This window comes from Loxodonta africana, unplaced genomic scaffold, assembly GCF_030014295.1.
Source record: "Loxodonta africana isolate mLoxAfr1 unplaced genomic scaffold, mLoxAfr1.hap2 scaffold_34, whole genome shotgun sequence".
NCBI lineage: Eukaryota > Metazoa > Chordata > Mammalia > Proboscidea > Elephantidae > Loxodonta > Loxodonta africana.
Window position 1 is genome coordinate 1,717,715 of NW_026975055.1, and position 15,480 is coordinate 1,733,194.

Sequence of the window (15,480 nt, forward strand, 5' to 3'; positions counted from 1 at the left end):
AGAGTTTGTTGAGGTAATTATGGTCTGTTTCTTTATGTGACTTGAAATTGACTGTTTTTTTTTTGAGTCATCTATAAGTTATTGCATTAGTTTATTTTATGTTTGCTTACTGTGTCATAGCTTCTTGCTTTGTTTTGTTTTGATATGCCCAGATGGTTGCTTGAGTGAGCTAACTTGATTATTTTCACTTTTGGAGCTCAGATGTCCTCTCACCAGATGGTTAGAGCTGTTATCAGGTAGATCAGTCTAGGAGTGCATTCACTTTTCTTGTATGAATTCAGCTCAGGTGTCTAGGTAGCTGATCATCAAGTGTGTGGTGCAGGCTGTGTCCCACACCCTTGGAGGGGCAGGGGTGATTGGTGCAGGTACCTGTATCTGGTTGTAGCAGATGGTCGTACTCTGAACAAGGCAGGGGGCTGAGAATCATCCCCCAAGTGTCTCTGAGGAAAGTGTGCCCCTATTCCCTAGAGTGTACAGTTGGGTGAGTTCTTCAGACGGACCATGGGCACCCAATATTTTTGGTTGTAAGGACTGAGAAGTACCAGTTATCCTCGGACCCCTTTTGCGGGTGGCTGGGTGACCTGAGTGGAGCCATCTGTCTTTAGGCCCCTGATATGGGTAGGTGAGGACCCTGTTTAATAGGCAAAGCAATGTCAAACATCAAACACCCACCTCTCCACCACACAGCTGAAATAGTTGGTGTTTGCCAACAGGGGCCTATTCTCCTGAAATAGGCCCAGACAGGTCCATGCAGAGGGGAAAGGTTGTCAAAGTCCACAGACCGTTTATGTCTGATCAGGAGCTGCTTCTGTCCTGAGCTTCTCCAGTTAATGGAGCTGGTAAATTATGTTTTTCCCCAATTGCAAATTTATTCCTTCTCAAAGCCCATGAGGATAGGTCTAGGCTCTCAACAGGACCTATCTCAGGCCCAGGGAAGTCAGCCACTGAAGCCATCTTGGGAGTAGGGGGGGCAGGGGGGCAGAGTGGGGGGTGCAGTGAAATATATGCAGGTAATTAGCTTTCGCTGAGAGCGCCATTCTTCTCTGGTTCCAGAGGTCTGAGTAGGCTGTACGGCTGGCTGCTTCTCCCTGAGGAAACTGTGGCCGAACACTAGTACCAACCCGCCACTGCAGCTCCTGGGAATGGGGCCTAAGGGCTCCCCATGATTCAGGTCTGGTAACTCCTCTCCACTTCTGAACCATCTCTTCCTCCCCCTGCCCCTCAGTTCTTTTTCTAAGCTTGCCTTTGATACTCAGGGCTCCTAGCTTGTCATAAATATACTTGTTTCACTTGTTTTTTTCAGGTGTTTGTTGTAAAGAGAGCTCGCTGGAAGCGCCTGTCTATTCTGCCACCTTGGCTCTGCCTCTGGAAATAGCATCTTTTGATTTCTTGATTGCTGCTGCTATGGTATTGATTGTGGATCCAAGTAAAATGAAATCCTTGACAACTTCAATCTTTTCTCTGTTTATCGTGGTTTGGCTTATTGGTCCAGTTGTGAGGATTTTTGTTTTTTTGTGTTGAAGTGTAATCCATAATGAAGGCTGTAGTCTTTGATTTTCCTCAGTAAATGCTTCAAATCCTCTTCACTTTCAGCAAGCAAGGTTGTGTCATCTGCATAATGCAGGCTGTAATGAGTCTTCCTCCAATTCTGATACCTCATTCTTCTTCATACAGTCCAGTTCCTCAGATTATTTGCTCAGCATAGAGATTGAATAGGTATGGTGAAAGGACACAACCCTGACATTCACCTTTCTTCACGGTAAACTACTCAGTCTCCCCATGTTCTGTCTGAACAATTGCCTCTTGATCCATGTACAGATTCCTGATAACACAATTATGTGTTCTGGAATTCCCATTCTTCACAATGTTATCCATAATTTGTTATGATCCACACATAGTCGAATGCCTTTGCATAGCCAGTAAAACACAAGTAAACATCCTTCTGGTATTCTCTGCTTTCAGCCAGGATCCATCTGACATCAGCAATGATATCCCTGGTTCCACTCCCTCTTCTGAATCTGGCTTGAATTTCTTGCAGATCCCTGTTGTTATACTGATATTCAAATCTATTAATGTCCCGTTTATCTTACCATTAATAAGGACCAGTTATAAAAATATATAAATGGTCACCTAATGGTATTAAAAATATGATATTCAAGTCAGCTATTATAGGGACATCTTTGGTTTAGGGTCTGTCAAAACCAATATGCCTATTGTTCATAGGAGACACCTGTGATATCTCACTGGTTTCTAGTCATGCTTGTAGAGCAAGTCAAAATTTCACCCAAGCTCCTGTCAGTATTAATTATATAAAATACATATGGGTTGGGACGGGTGTATATCATCACCATTATCATCAGCAGCAGCACTTTTTTTGCATTATCACTAAATCAGTTAAAATTTGTGTTAACTGGGTTAAAAAAAAAAAAAATCCTGAGTTCAAACTTGTATAATAATTACAGGTGCATGAACCCCTTCTAGAATAAATAAACAGTTGACCTAATTAGACAACATCTGGTTTAATTCATGCTCCAGAAATAATCACGACAAATGTGATTACTGTTATTGGTGAAATGGTTGGGTTATATCCTTGGAACTGGGCTTGAACTCTATCCTAGTTGATTGACAATCCACAAGTTTCATTGACTTAAAATGTGGGGATATTTCTCATTTATAATACCTCTTGGGTGTGAGTCAAGTGCAAATCTGCTCTGTATTATCATCTTTCCTATTTCATTTCTGGTTAGCAGCTCTTATGTTAGTCACTATCCTGGCAAATGCATAGGAATATGGATGGAACCAGGTAAATGGCACTTAATTCTTCTGTTTGAATGTGGAATCTTTCACTTCATTCATATTCCATTTGCCCAGCAAGTCATATGGCAAATCCTGATGTGGAAGAGATGAGAAATACCCCGCTACTCAGGATGCACCAAGGATAACCCTTTCCCTTGTTTCTAGGTATAGTGAATTAATCATATACTTCATATACCATTAGGTCTGTATTTGGCTTCCATATCACGTTCCTATATTAGTCATGGAATCGACTCGAAGGCACTGGGTTGGGATATTAGTCAGAATTTTACTACAATAATGATGCATAAAAGACAACCACAAAATCTTAGTGACACGTAGTAAAAAGTATTTCATGCAACTCTACAGATCAGCTAGGTTTTGAGTTCAGGTTGTTTCCATGCATCTCTTAATTTCCTTGGACAAGTTGAAGGGGCGGCAGACACTTGAGGCAAGTTCATCTCATGGTAGAACTTCAAGCTTTCAGAGGAGAAGTCTCTTACACACTAGGCTGGGAAACACCACACTCACACTCATATCCACATTCCATTAACCAAGTAACATGGCCAAGACTAGTGTCAATGGGTCAGGAAATATACTCCTCCCATGAAGACAGTGTAGGTCTGTGGGGGGGGGGGCAAGCAGGGGAATAATGTCAATATTTGGTGACTAATAATCTAATCTACACAAGTTGCATTCACTCATCCAAGAAATACTTTCTGGACACAAATATTTTTTTCAGATACCAAAGCAGGATGTCAAAGTATATGCATTCTAGTTGTTGTTAGCTGCCATCAAGTTGGTTCTGAGTTACGGTGACTTTATGCATAATAAAATGAAAGATTGCCATGTCCTGGAACCTCTTCATGATCTTTGGTATTTTGAGTCCATTGTTGCAGCTATTGGGTTATTCCGTCTCACTGAGGGTTTCCCCCATTTTGGTTGGCTCTCTACTTTACCAAACATGGTACCTTTTCCTAGCAATTGGTTTTTCCTGATGACATGTCCAAAGTAAGCAATTTGAAGTCTCACCAGCTGTCATGGATTGAATTGTGTCCCCCCCCAAAATATCTGTCAACTTGCCTAGGTCATGATTCCCTTGTCCGATTCTATGATTGCCTATCATTTTACGATCTGATGTGGTTTCGCTAAGTGTTGTACACCCTATCACTATGATGTAATAAAATGTATTAGCAGAAGTTATGTTGATGAAATCTATAAGATCAGGTAGTGTCTTAAGTGGATCTCTTTTGAGATACAAAAGAGAGAAGTGAGAAGAGAGACATGGGGGCCTCATACCACCAAGAAAGGAGTGCTGGAGCAGAGCATGTCCTTTGGGTCTGAGATTCCTGCACTGAGATGCTCCCAGACCAAGGGAAGATTGATGACAAGGGCATTCCTCCAGAGCAGACAGAGAGAGAAAGCCTTCCCCTGGAGCCGACGACCTGAATTTGGACTTGTAGCCTACTAGACAGTGACAGAATAAATTTTTCTTTGTTAAAGCCATCCTCCTGTGGTATTTCTGATATAGCAGCATTAGATGACTGAAACACCATCCTAATTTCTAAGGTACATTTTGGTTGTATTTCTTCTAAGACTGCATGAGTAAACATTCATTCTATTGGGAGTCTATGGTATATTCAATATTCTTCATCAACACTGGAGTTTGCATGCATCAATTCTTTTTCTAGTAGTAGACAGAAATAGATACACATAATTACATATATAGTTAGATGGTGCCTTGCTCTCTGAAGAAAAATTAAAAAAGTAGGGTAAAGGACAAGATAGTAACTGGTTCAGGGATGAAGTCTCTCTATCATTTCTAGAAGCAGACTGCTCAAAGCAAATGAACTGGCTGAAGCCCTGAAATAAGAGATGAGTTAGTATCCAAAGAAGAAACCTCAGCAAAATATAGCTGTAATACAGTGAAAGAGCCCAGTGATGTAATAGGAATTGAGGAGCACACAACAATGGAAGCCAGGTGGAGTTGGGCCCTGAGTTTAATTTTAAAAGCTTTCCATTCAACTCAGGTTTTTGTAAAATTGAATAGAACCGTAATAAAATCTAACATACTTTAAATGGATTATTCCATGTGCTTTATGGTACAAAGATGGGCACAGTAAGACAATTTAGATAGATATTACAAAAGTACAGGTGAGTAAGTATGATGACTTGAACCATCAAGTATGGAAAATAGCAAAAGTAGCAAAATCCTGAAGACAATGAGCAAATGCTGAACAATGCATTCTTTGAGAGAACAGTGGAGTCAGGGATGCTACTAAAGCTTTGGTTGAATAAAGGCATCATTTATTGATAGGATGAAGATAGAGCAGGAAAATATCTTGGAGAGCCTAATCAACCTTTAAACTTCAAATACATCAACTTTGAATACTTGACATATATCCTCATGGAGATATTAACTTGGAAGTTGATATTCAACCATAGATTTCAGGGAAGAGATTCTATTTGGAGATATAAATTTGGTAGTTGTAAACATAGAGATAGAAATTAAACAATGACATAAACGATTTAGTCAAATGAGAAGTCTGTTTATTTAAATAAGGACACAGCACTGTTCATTTATTACAAAATGTCAGGTATCTGGTAGGGGCTGTTACTTATTTTTTAGTATTACTCTAGCTACTATTGGGCCTTTACATACCTACGTAAGTTTTAGAATTAGTTTGTCATTTTCTTTACAAATTTTGTTGTGATTTTTATTAGATTTGCATAGAATATATAAACAGTATTGATGGAATTTAGTCTTCTTAACCATTAACTTTCTATATCTCAAGAATTATTGAGATCTACCTTCATGTCAATATTATAATTTTATCCGTGAAATCCTTGAGTGGATATGTGTGTTCATGAGTGTAGGAGTGTGTGCATGCATGTGTGCGTTCATATACACGCGTGTAAGTCTGTTCACAGATATACATTAACAAAATATAATCAATAAAATACGAAAAAAACACTGAATAGAAAATACCTAAACTAGAAAGCTACTGAACCATTAAAATCCAAAGCAAATCACTGTCATATAATTTTTATGTTACTTTTATCAAAATAGCAAGAAACTTGCAATTCTTATACTTTGTAATATATTGCAGACACAGGGCATAGTGAGGGTAAGGAGTTTCCAGGGGCAATCTCTAAGTTCAGCCTTTTCCTATCCCAAATTTCAAGATGAATAGATGTTGATGAGTCAGCAGAAATGCCTTCCCCCTCTTGTCTGGCTTTCGTATTTGTGGTGCCTAAAAGCATTCTGTACCTTGTCTGCTGCACCCTTGGACTTGGACCCTGGGGCATGTGCCCTCCTCTGCCCCCCTTTTGCTATGCTTCTGTTTAGACAATGGAGAATATAAAATAGAACAAAACCATGTGATTAATAATAATCATACAAATTCTAGTTGCATGACCAAGAACAAGTTACTTAACCTCTCTGAGCCTCAACTTTGTCATATGTACAATGGCAGTAACAACAGTAACAGATTCAATAGAAGTAATAGGTTTTGATGTTGTGAGGATTAACTAGTTGCCATCCAACTGATTTCATCTCATGGCAAACCCATACTCTGTAGGGCTTTCAATTGCTGTGACCTTTTGGAGGTAGATCACTAGGTCTTTCTTCTGAGGTGCCTCTGGGCAGACTGAAGCCACAAATATTTTGGTTAACAGCAAAAAAAAAAAAAAAAAAAAAAATTTTTTTTTTTTTTTAGTGCAACTAGGGACTCTCTGTGAAAGTTAAGTGACTTATTATAAACAAAATGTGTAGAACACTGCTTGGTATATTGTAGTTGCTACTTAATTGTTATCAGAAATTGTTATCAATATATCATGAATATTTATGGCATTATCACTGAAACATTTGATAAAAAGAACAAAAATATAAAGTTGGACAAGCCTCACTTATGCATATTATTTAATACCATAAATCAAATCCCAGAAAATGAATGCTGTCAGTAGATAAAAAAGATACTGTATTTTAAACATATATTTGTAATTACAAAATTCCTAAGATGGCCCTACAATAGGACCAGTACAATAATCCATTCATTAAAAAATATTAAGTAAGTGCATATTGTTTGTCAACTGCTGTTTCAGGTCCCATAGAAACAGAAGTAAACCATCAGACAAATCTCTGCCCATCAGAAACTTACATTCCAATGTAGAAATACACAAAAAATGCATATACAAATAGAGATACAGTAAAATTCAAAGTAATGCTAATGCTTACAAAATGAGCAAGGCATTGAAGTAGAATGTTAATTTATAGGTTAAATTAGTTGGTCAGCAAAGTCCTTTCTTAAGAGTGGTATCTGAGCAGAGATCTGAAAGAAAGGGGAGAGACAACCAACAGGAAAATATGCAAAAAAAAGAAAAAAATGCTAGGAGAGAGAACCAACCCCAGTCCAAAGGCCTGGAGGCAATGAAACAAAACAAGGAGGATGCACAACAGAAATCAAGGGAGAGAGGGGTGCTCTGTAGTGAGGTGAGAGATATGTCCAAAAGACTATCATGGCAGCCTAAAGGACTTGGATTTATTTAAAATCTTTGAAAAGATTTGATCAGAGAGACATGTCCCCTGAGTAATGTTTTAAGAACTTCCCCCTGGTTGTTGTCTGATTAGACTCTAGAGGGAAAAATTGAAGGTTGGGAGAGCAGTTAGGAGGCCCTTGCAGTGTCTGAGCAAGCTGTAATGGCAGCCAGGCCCAGGGTGTAGGCAAGGGAGTAATTTAGAAGTGGGCAGATATGGAATCTATTCTGAAGATACAACCAACAGAAAGTGTTGTATATAAGATGTTAGAGAAAGAGAGAAGTCAATGATGACTCCAAATTAGAGAAAAACCCTGACATCACATAAGTGGGGGATAAACATTTTTGGTAAAAAATAATGCAAATTCCCATAGAACACTAAATACAAACATACTAATTTTTTTTTGATAGTCTAGAAGAGGCAGAAAAAAATCTGTAATATGATAAAATGCATACATAGTTTAAATGGAAAATAAAACACTGTTAATGTTTTCCATCAATGTTACAATCAAACATTAAGGATCAAATACTCAACATTTTTCTTGGAAATTGTAGACCTGGATATCATGGCAAACAACACTGGAACCAAAAATATCTTACCTTTGAAAAGCTAGCAAAAACGAATGGTATTTACGTATGATATAATCAACCTGAAACACTATTAGACTCAACTGAAAAATCATATGAACTAAAAAGAATGCTCAGAAAGTATAATTGGCACCCCATTAATATAGATAAAGTATAACCCTGAAGAGTTACAAATTTTATTTTCTCATAAATAAAAAATGCAAAAAAATTTATACATTTCCTAAATATAAATTATCAGTTTAGATTTAGGAAATGTATTTTGTGATATTTATATAAAACATTTTTTCCTTGAACTCCACTTAAACCAAATGAAACCCATTGTTATTGAGTTGATTCCAACTTACAGCAACCCTATAAGAGAGATGTAACTGCTCAGTAGGATATTCTTGCTGTACTTCTTCCAAGACAGATTTTTTTCTCCTTTTGGCAGTCCACGGTACATTAAATATTCTTCACTAAAACTATTATTCAAAGGCACCAACTCTTCTTTGATCTTCCTTACTCCTTGTCCAGCTTTCACACACATATAAGGCAGTTGAAAACACCATGGCTTGGATCAGGCACTCCGTGGTCCTTAAAGTGACATCTTTGCTTTTTAACACTTTAAGGAAGTCTTTTGCAGCAGATTTGCCTAAAGTAACACGTCATTTGATTTCTTGAATGCTGCTTTGATTGTCACTCCAAGTAAAATGAAATCCTTGACAAGTTCAATATTTTCTCCTTTTATCATGACGTTTCTTAGTGGTCTGGTTGTGAGGATTTCTGTTCTCTTTATGTTGAGGTGTAATCTATAATGAAGGCTGTGGTTTTTGATCTTTATCACTAAGTACTTCAAGTCCTCTTCACTTTCAGTAAGCATCGTCTTGTCATCTGCATATCACAGGTTGTTAATGAGTCTTCCTCTAATCCTGATGCCAAATTCTTCTATACAGTCTGGCTTCTCAGGTTACTTGGTCTGCATACAGATTGAATAAGTATGGTGAAAAGATACAAACCTGATGCACATCTTTCTTAACTTTAAACCATGAAGTATCCCCTTGTTCTGTTGGAACGATTGCCTCTTGATCTATGTCCAAGTTTCTCATGAGCAAAATTCAGTGCTCTAAATTCCCATTCTTTGCTATGTTATCCGTAATTGGTTATGATCCACACAGTTGAATGTCTTTGCATAGTCAATAAAACACAGGTAAACATCTTTCTGGTATTCTCTGCTTTCAGCCAGGATCCATCTGACATCAGCAATGATATCCCTCATTCCATATCCTCTCCTGAATTCATCTTGAACTTCTGGCAGTTCCCTGTCAATACACTGCTACAGCCACTTTTGAATGATCTTTAGCAAAATTTTGCTTGTATGTGATATTAATGATATTGTTCAAGAATTTCTGCATTTGATTGGACCTCCTTTCTTGGGAATAGGCATATATATTGGCTCTCTTCCAGTTGGTTGGCCAGGTAGCTCTCTTCCAAATTTCTTGGCATAGACAAGTGAGCACTTCCAGTGCTGCATTTGTTTGTTGAAACATCTCAGTTGGTATTCTATCAGTTCCTGGACCCTTGTTTTTTGCCATGCCTTTCAGCATAGCATGGACTTCTTCCTGCAGTACCATTGGATCTTGATCATATGCTACATCCTGAAATGTTGAACATTGGCCAATTAGTTTTGGTATAATGACTCTGCGTATTCCTTCCATCTTTCTCTTGATGTTTCCTGAGCTGTTCAATATTTTGCCCATAGAATCCTTCAATATTGCGACTTGCAGCTTGAATTTTTCTTCAGTTCTTTTGGCTTGAGAAATACTGAGAGTTTTCTTCCCTTTTGATTTTCTAGCTCCAGATCTTTGCACAGTTCATTATAATATTTTATTTTGTCTTTCAAGCTGCCCTTTGAATCTTCTGTTCAGCTCTTCTACTTCTTAATTTCTTCTATTCCCTTTAGCTACCGGATATTTTAGAGAAAGTTTCGAAGTCTCTTTTGACATCCATTTTGGTCTCTTCTTTCCTTCCTATCTTTATGATACATATAAACCAAGTCATTGAGTCAATTTTGACAGAGTGGAACTGCCCCATAGGGTTTCCAAGGAGCACCTGGTGGATTCAAACTGCCGACCTTTTGACTGGCAGTCATAGCTCTTAACCACTATGCCACCATAGCACTCCTCAAATCAACATAAAAGTATAAAAATGAGCAAAATATATGTCAGGAGAGTCCAGTAGAAGATAAGAAGGCACTAATATATTCATGGAAATTTATCTAATTTCACTAAAAAATAAATTTAAATTAAAATGGCAGCTGGAATTCATCGTTTTTCCAAATGGTTTATCAGCTATTGGAAGACTTAAAAATAGTAATAGAAATGGTCCAAGGGAAAGCAGGTGCCCTCAACCATTGTTGCAAATATGGATTGTGAAACTTTGTGATGATATATTTGCAGTTGTTTTCAATATTTATATTTATGCTAGAAATAATCCAAGTTAGGAATTCATAAAATGCAAATAAACAATTTTACATACTTTTCTTCATTACATTTTATAAGAGGATTTTTTGAATCAAAAAAAAAAAAAGGAAAGAATTCCCATGACTGTGAATTTCCATCAGTCAGGCATGAGAACATAATGTCTACTTTGAAAGCATGAGGAAAACTTATGTTCTAACCTAGAAAAGTATCTATCAAATATAGCTAGACAAGAATGCATCAGATGCAGGCAGGGCCAAGATAGTGGAGTAGTCAGATGCTTCTGATAGTCCCTCTTACAACAAAGACCTGAAAAAACAAGTAAATTGATTATATATATGACAAGCTAGGAGCCCTGAACATCAAAGGCAAAGTTAAGAAATTGGACTTAGCAACAGAGGGAGGGAGATATGGTTCAGAAGCAGCAAGAAGTTGCCGGACCTAACTCAGTGTGAACCAGCGCCCCTCATCCCTGATCTGCTGGTGTGACTGCAGAGGGGCTGGCAGTAGCTTTCTGTACACGGTTTCCCTAGCCACAGAGAGCCAGTGGCACAGAGTCTACTCACGCCTCCAGAATCAGAGAAGAACAGCGCTCTCGGCATAAGTGCTAGCATTTAATTCACTGCACAGATCAAATACCTCCCCTTTCAAAAGAACTCTCTCCCATTTATCTGATCCCTCACCCTCTGTCCCAGGCCCCCAAGCTGGCTTCAGTGACATTCGATTTCCCTGGGCCTGAGATAGGTCCTGGCATGCAACCAGAGCCATTGGAGAAGGAGCAAATTAACAAACAGGGAAAAAATAATCTGATGGCTCCTCTAAGCTGGAAACTCAGGGCAGAAGCAGCTCCTGTCCAGGCACAAGTGGACCATAGACTTTGAATGGCTTTCACCCCTGCATAGAACTGTGTGGCCCATTTCAGGAGCTGGGTTCTTGTTACAGTGCAAGGGTGTGTGGCCTAAGGTCTGACTTTAACAGTTTCAGCTGTGCAGTGGCGAGGTGGGTTCTTGATGCTTGACACTGCTCTAATAAGCAGGGTCCTCACCTACCCAAATCAGGGGCCTGAGGACTGGTGGCTCCACCTGCACCACCTAGCCACCCATGTCAGGGGTACAAGGATAAGTGGTGTCTCCCAGTCCTTACAGTTAAAAGTATCGGGTGTCAATGGTATGGCTGCAGAGCCCACCCACTTGTGCACTCTAGAGAACAGGGACATGTCTTCCTCACAAACACTCAGGGAAAGGTTGTCAACCCCCTACCTTGCTCAGAGTGTGACCACCTGATGCAACAAGAGACCTGTGCATACACCAATCACCACTGCTCCTCAAAGACAGTAGGTGGGAGCCTACACCACACACTTGGTGACTAACTACCTGGAAATATGAGCTGAATCCTTACAAGAAAACTGAATGGACTTCTAAGCTCATATATCTGATAACAGCTCTAGCCATCTGGTGACAGGACATTAGAGCTTCAAAGGCTCCATTAATCAAACCAACTAATTTGAGCAGCCTATTAAGTATTTCAAAACAAAACAAAGCAAGAAGCTAGGACACAGTATGCAAACATACAGAGACAACAGTCAATATCAAATCACATAAAGAAGCAGACGATGATCATGTCAGCAAGCTTCCAAAGCAAAGAATTGAGGAATCTTCCAGATGAAGATATATTCCTAGAATTACCAGAGATAGAATACAAAATAATAATATACAGAACTCTTCAAGATATCAGGAAAGAAAAAAAAATAAAAAAGAGATCAGGCAAAATGCAGAACAAGCCAAGGAACACACAGATAAAGCAGTTGAGGGAATTAAGAAGGTTATTCAAGAGAATAACGAAAAATTTAATAGGCTTCAAGAATCCTTAGAGACACAGCAGTCAGAAACTCAGAAGATCAACAATAAAATTTCAGAATTAGACAACTCAGTAGAAAGTCAAAGGAGCAGAATTCAGGAAAGTGAAGTCAGAATTAGTGAGACTGAAAATAAAATACTTGGCACCAATATATTCAAAGAAAAATCAGATAAAAGAATTTTAAGAAATGAAGAAACCCTAAGAATCATGTGGGACTCTATCAAGAGAAATAGCCTACAAGTAATCAGAGTACCAGAACAGGGAGGAAAAACAGAAAATACAGAGAAAATTGTGGAAAATTTGTTGGCAGAAAACCTCCCAGATATCATGAAAGACGAGATCTCTTTCCAAGATGCTCATCTAACCCCACAGAAGGTAGATCTCAAGAGAAAGATATCAAGACATATTATAGTCGATCTTGCCAAAACCAAAGATAAAGAGAATTTTAAGAGCAGCTAGGGATAAACAAAAAGTCACCTGTGAAGGACAGTCAGTAAGACTAATCTCGGACTACTCAGCAGAAACCATGCAGGCAAGAAGGCAATGGGAGGACATATATAAAGACTTAAAGGGAAAATAATTGCCAGCCGAGAATTATATATCCAGCAAAACTGTCTCAGATATGAAGGTGAATTATGGCATTTCCAGATAAACAGAAGTTGAGGGACATTGCCAAAACCAAACCAAAATTACAAGAAATTCTAAAGGAAATCCTCCAGTTAGAAACTCAATAACATCAGATAACAATCCAAGACAAGAACAGAGGACAGGGAAACCAGATATCATTCAAGACAGAGAAATCACAAAACTAAATCAAAGCTAAAACGCTCAGAACAGGGAAACAGACATCATGAAGTAAAAGATGACAACATTAACTCAAAAAAGAAGGACTAAAAGATATAGTCATAGATCTTTCATATGGAGTATGAAAATAGGGGTAAATTTATCAAGGTAATCACAAAGGAAAATAACAATCCTGCACATCAAAATAATAATAAAAAAGAAAAACATGAAGACAGCAAAAACAAAAGCAACAACACTGGAAAAGAGGAAAAGATAATACATAAAGAGAAATTACTCAGCACAGAAAATTCAGTGGAAAAAAGAAACTGTCAACAACCAAAAAAAAAAGGCATCAAAATGACAGCACTAAACACATACCTAGACATAATTACGCTGAATGTAAATGTACTAAATGTACCAATAAAGAGACAGAGAGTGGCAGAATGGATTAAAAAAACAAGATCTGCCTATATGTTGCCTACAAGAGACATACCTTAGACATAAAGATACAAACAAACTAAAACTCAAAGGATGGAAAAGAGATACCAAACAAACAACAACCAAAAAAAGAAGAGTGGCAATATTAATTTCTAACAAAATAGACTTTAAAGTAAAATCTACCACAAAGGATAAGGAAGGACCCTTTTGTGCAGCCAATGACAGGGCTCCAAAATACATAAAATGAACTCTAAAAGCACTGAAAATAGAGATGGGCAGCTCTACAATAATAGTAGGAGGCTCCAACACACTACTTTTGGTGAAGGACAGAACATCCAGAAAGAAGCTAAATAAAGACAGTGAAAGTCTAAATGCCGCAATCAACCAACTTCATCTCATAGGCACATACAGAACACCCCACCCAACGGCAGACAAGCATATTTTCTTTTCCAATGCACATGGAGCGTTCTCCAGAATAGACCACATATTAGGTCATAAAGCAAGTCTTAACAGAATCCAAAACATCAAAATATTTCAAAGCATCTTTTCTGACCATAAAGCCGTAAAAGTAGAAGCCAATAACATAAAGCAAGTGAAAAAAAAACCAAACGCACAGAAACTGAACAACACCTTGCTGAAATACTACTGGGTTATAGAAGAAATTAAGGGTGGAATAAAGAAATTCGTAGAATCAAATGAGAATGAAAACACTTCCTACCAGGACCTGTGGGACACAGCAAAACAGTGCTCAGAGGTCAATTTATAGCAATAAATGCACACATCCAAAAGAAGGAAAGGCCAAAATCAAAGAATTATCCCTACAACTCAAAGAGATAGAAAGAAAGCAGCAAAAGAAGTCCTAGGGTACCAGTAGAAACAAAATAATAAAAATTAGAGCAGAATTAAATGAAATAGAGAAAAGAAAAACAATTGAAAGAGTTAACAAGACCAACAGCTGGTTCTATGAAAAGATCAACAAAATCGATAAACCATTGGCCAAATGGACAAAAGAAAAATAGGAGAGAAAGCAAATAACCCGAATAAGAAATGAGATCGGCAATATTACAACAGACCCAACTGAAATTAAAAGAATCATAACAGAATATTATGAAAAATTGTACTCCAACAAATTTGAAAACCCAGAAGAATTGGATAAATTTCTAGAAACACACTACCTACCTAATCTAACACAAACAGATGTAGAACAGCTAAATAAACCTATAACAAAAGAAGAAATTGAAAAGATAATTAAGAATTCCCAATAAATTAAAGCCCTGGCCCTGATGACTTCACTGGAGAATTCTACCAAACTTTCAGGGAAGTGTTAACACCACTACTACTAAAGGTATTTCAGAACATACAAAAGGATGGAATACTCCCAATCTCATTCTATGAAGCCAGCATAACCGTCATAACAAATCCAGGTGAAGACACCACAAAAAAAGAAAATTACAGACCAATATTCCCCATGAACTTAGACACAAAAACCCTCAGCAAAATTCTAGCCAACAACATATTGAAAAAGTAATTCACCTTGACCAAGTAGGATTCATACTAGGTATGCTGGGATGGTTTAACATTTGAAAAACAATCAATGTAATCCATCATATAAATAAAAGACAAGAACCACATGGTCTTATGGGTTGATGCAGAAAAGGCATTTGACAAAGTCCAACATCCATTCATGATAAAGACTCTCAGCAAAATAGGAGTAGAAGGAAAATTCCTCCACATAATAAAGGACATTTATGTAAAGCCAACAGCCAACAGCACCCTAAATGGAGTGAGTCTGAAATCATTCCCCTTGAGAACGGGAACCAGACAAGGATGCCCTTTATCATCACTTTTATTCAACATTGTTCTGGAGGTCCTAGCCAGAGCAATTAGTCTAGGGAAAAAAAAAAAAAAGCATCCAAATTGGTAAGGAAGAAATAAACTATCTCTATTTGCAGATGATATGATTTTATACACGGAAAACCCTAAAGAATCCACAAGAAAACTACTGGAACTAATAGAAGATTTCAGCAAA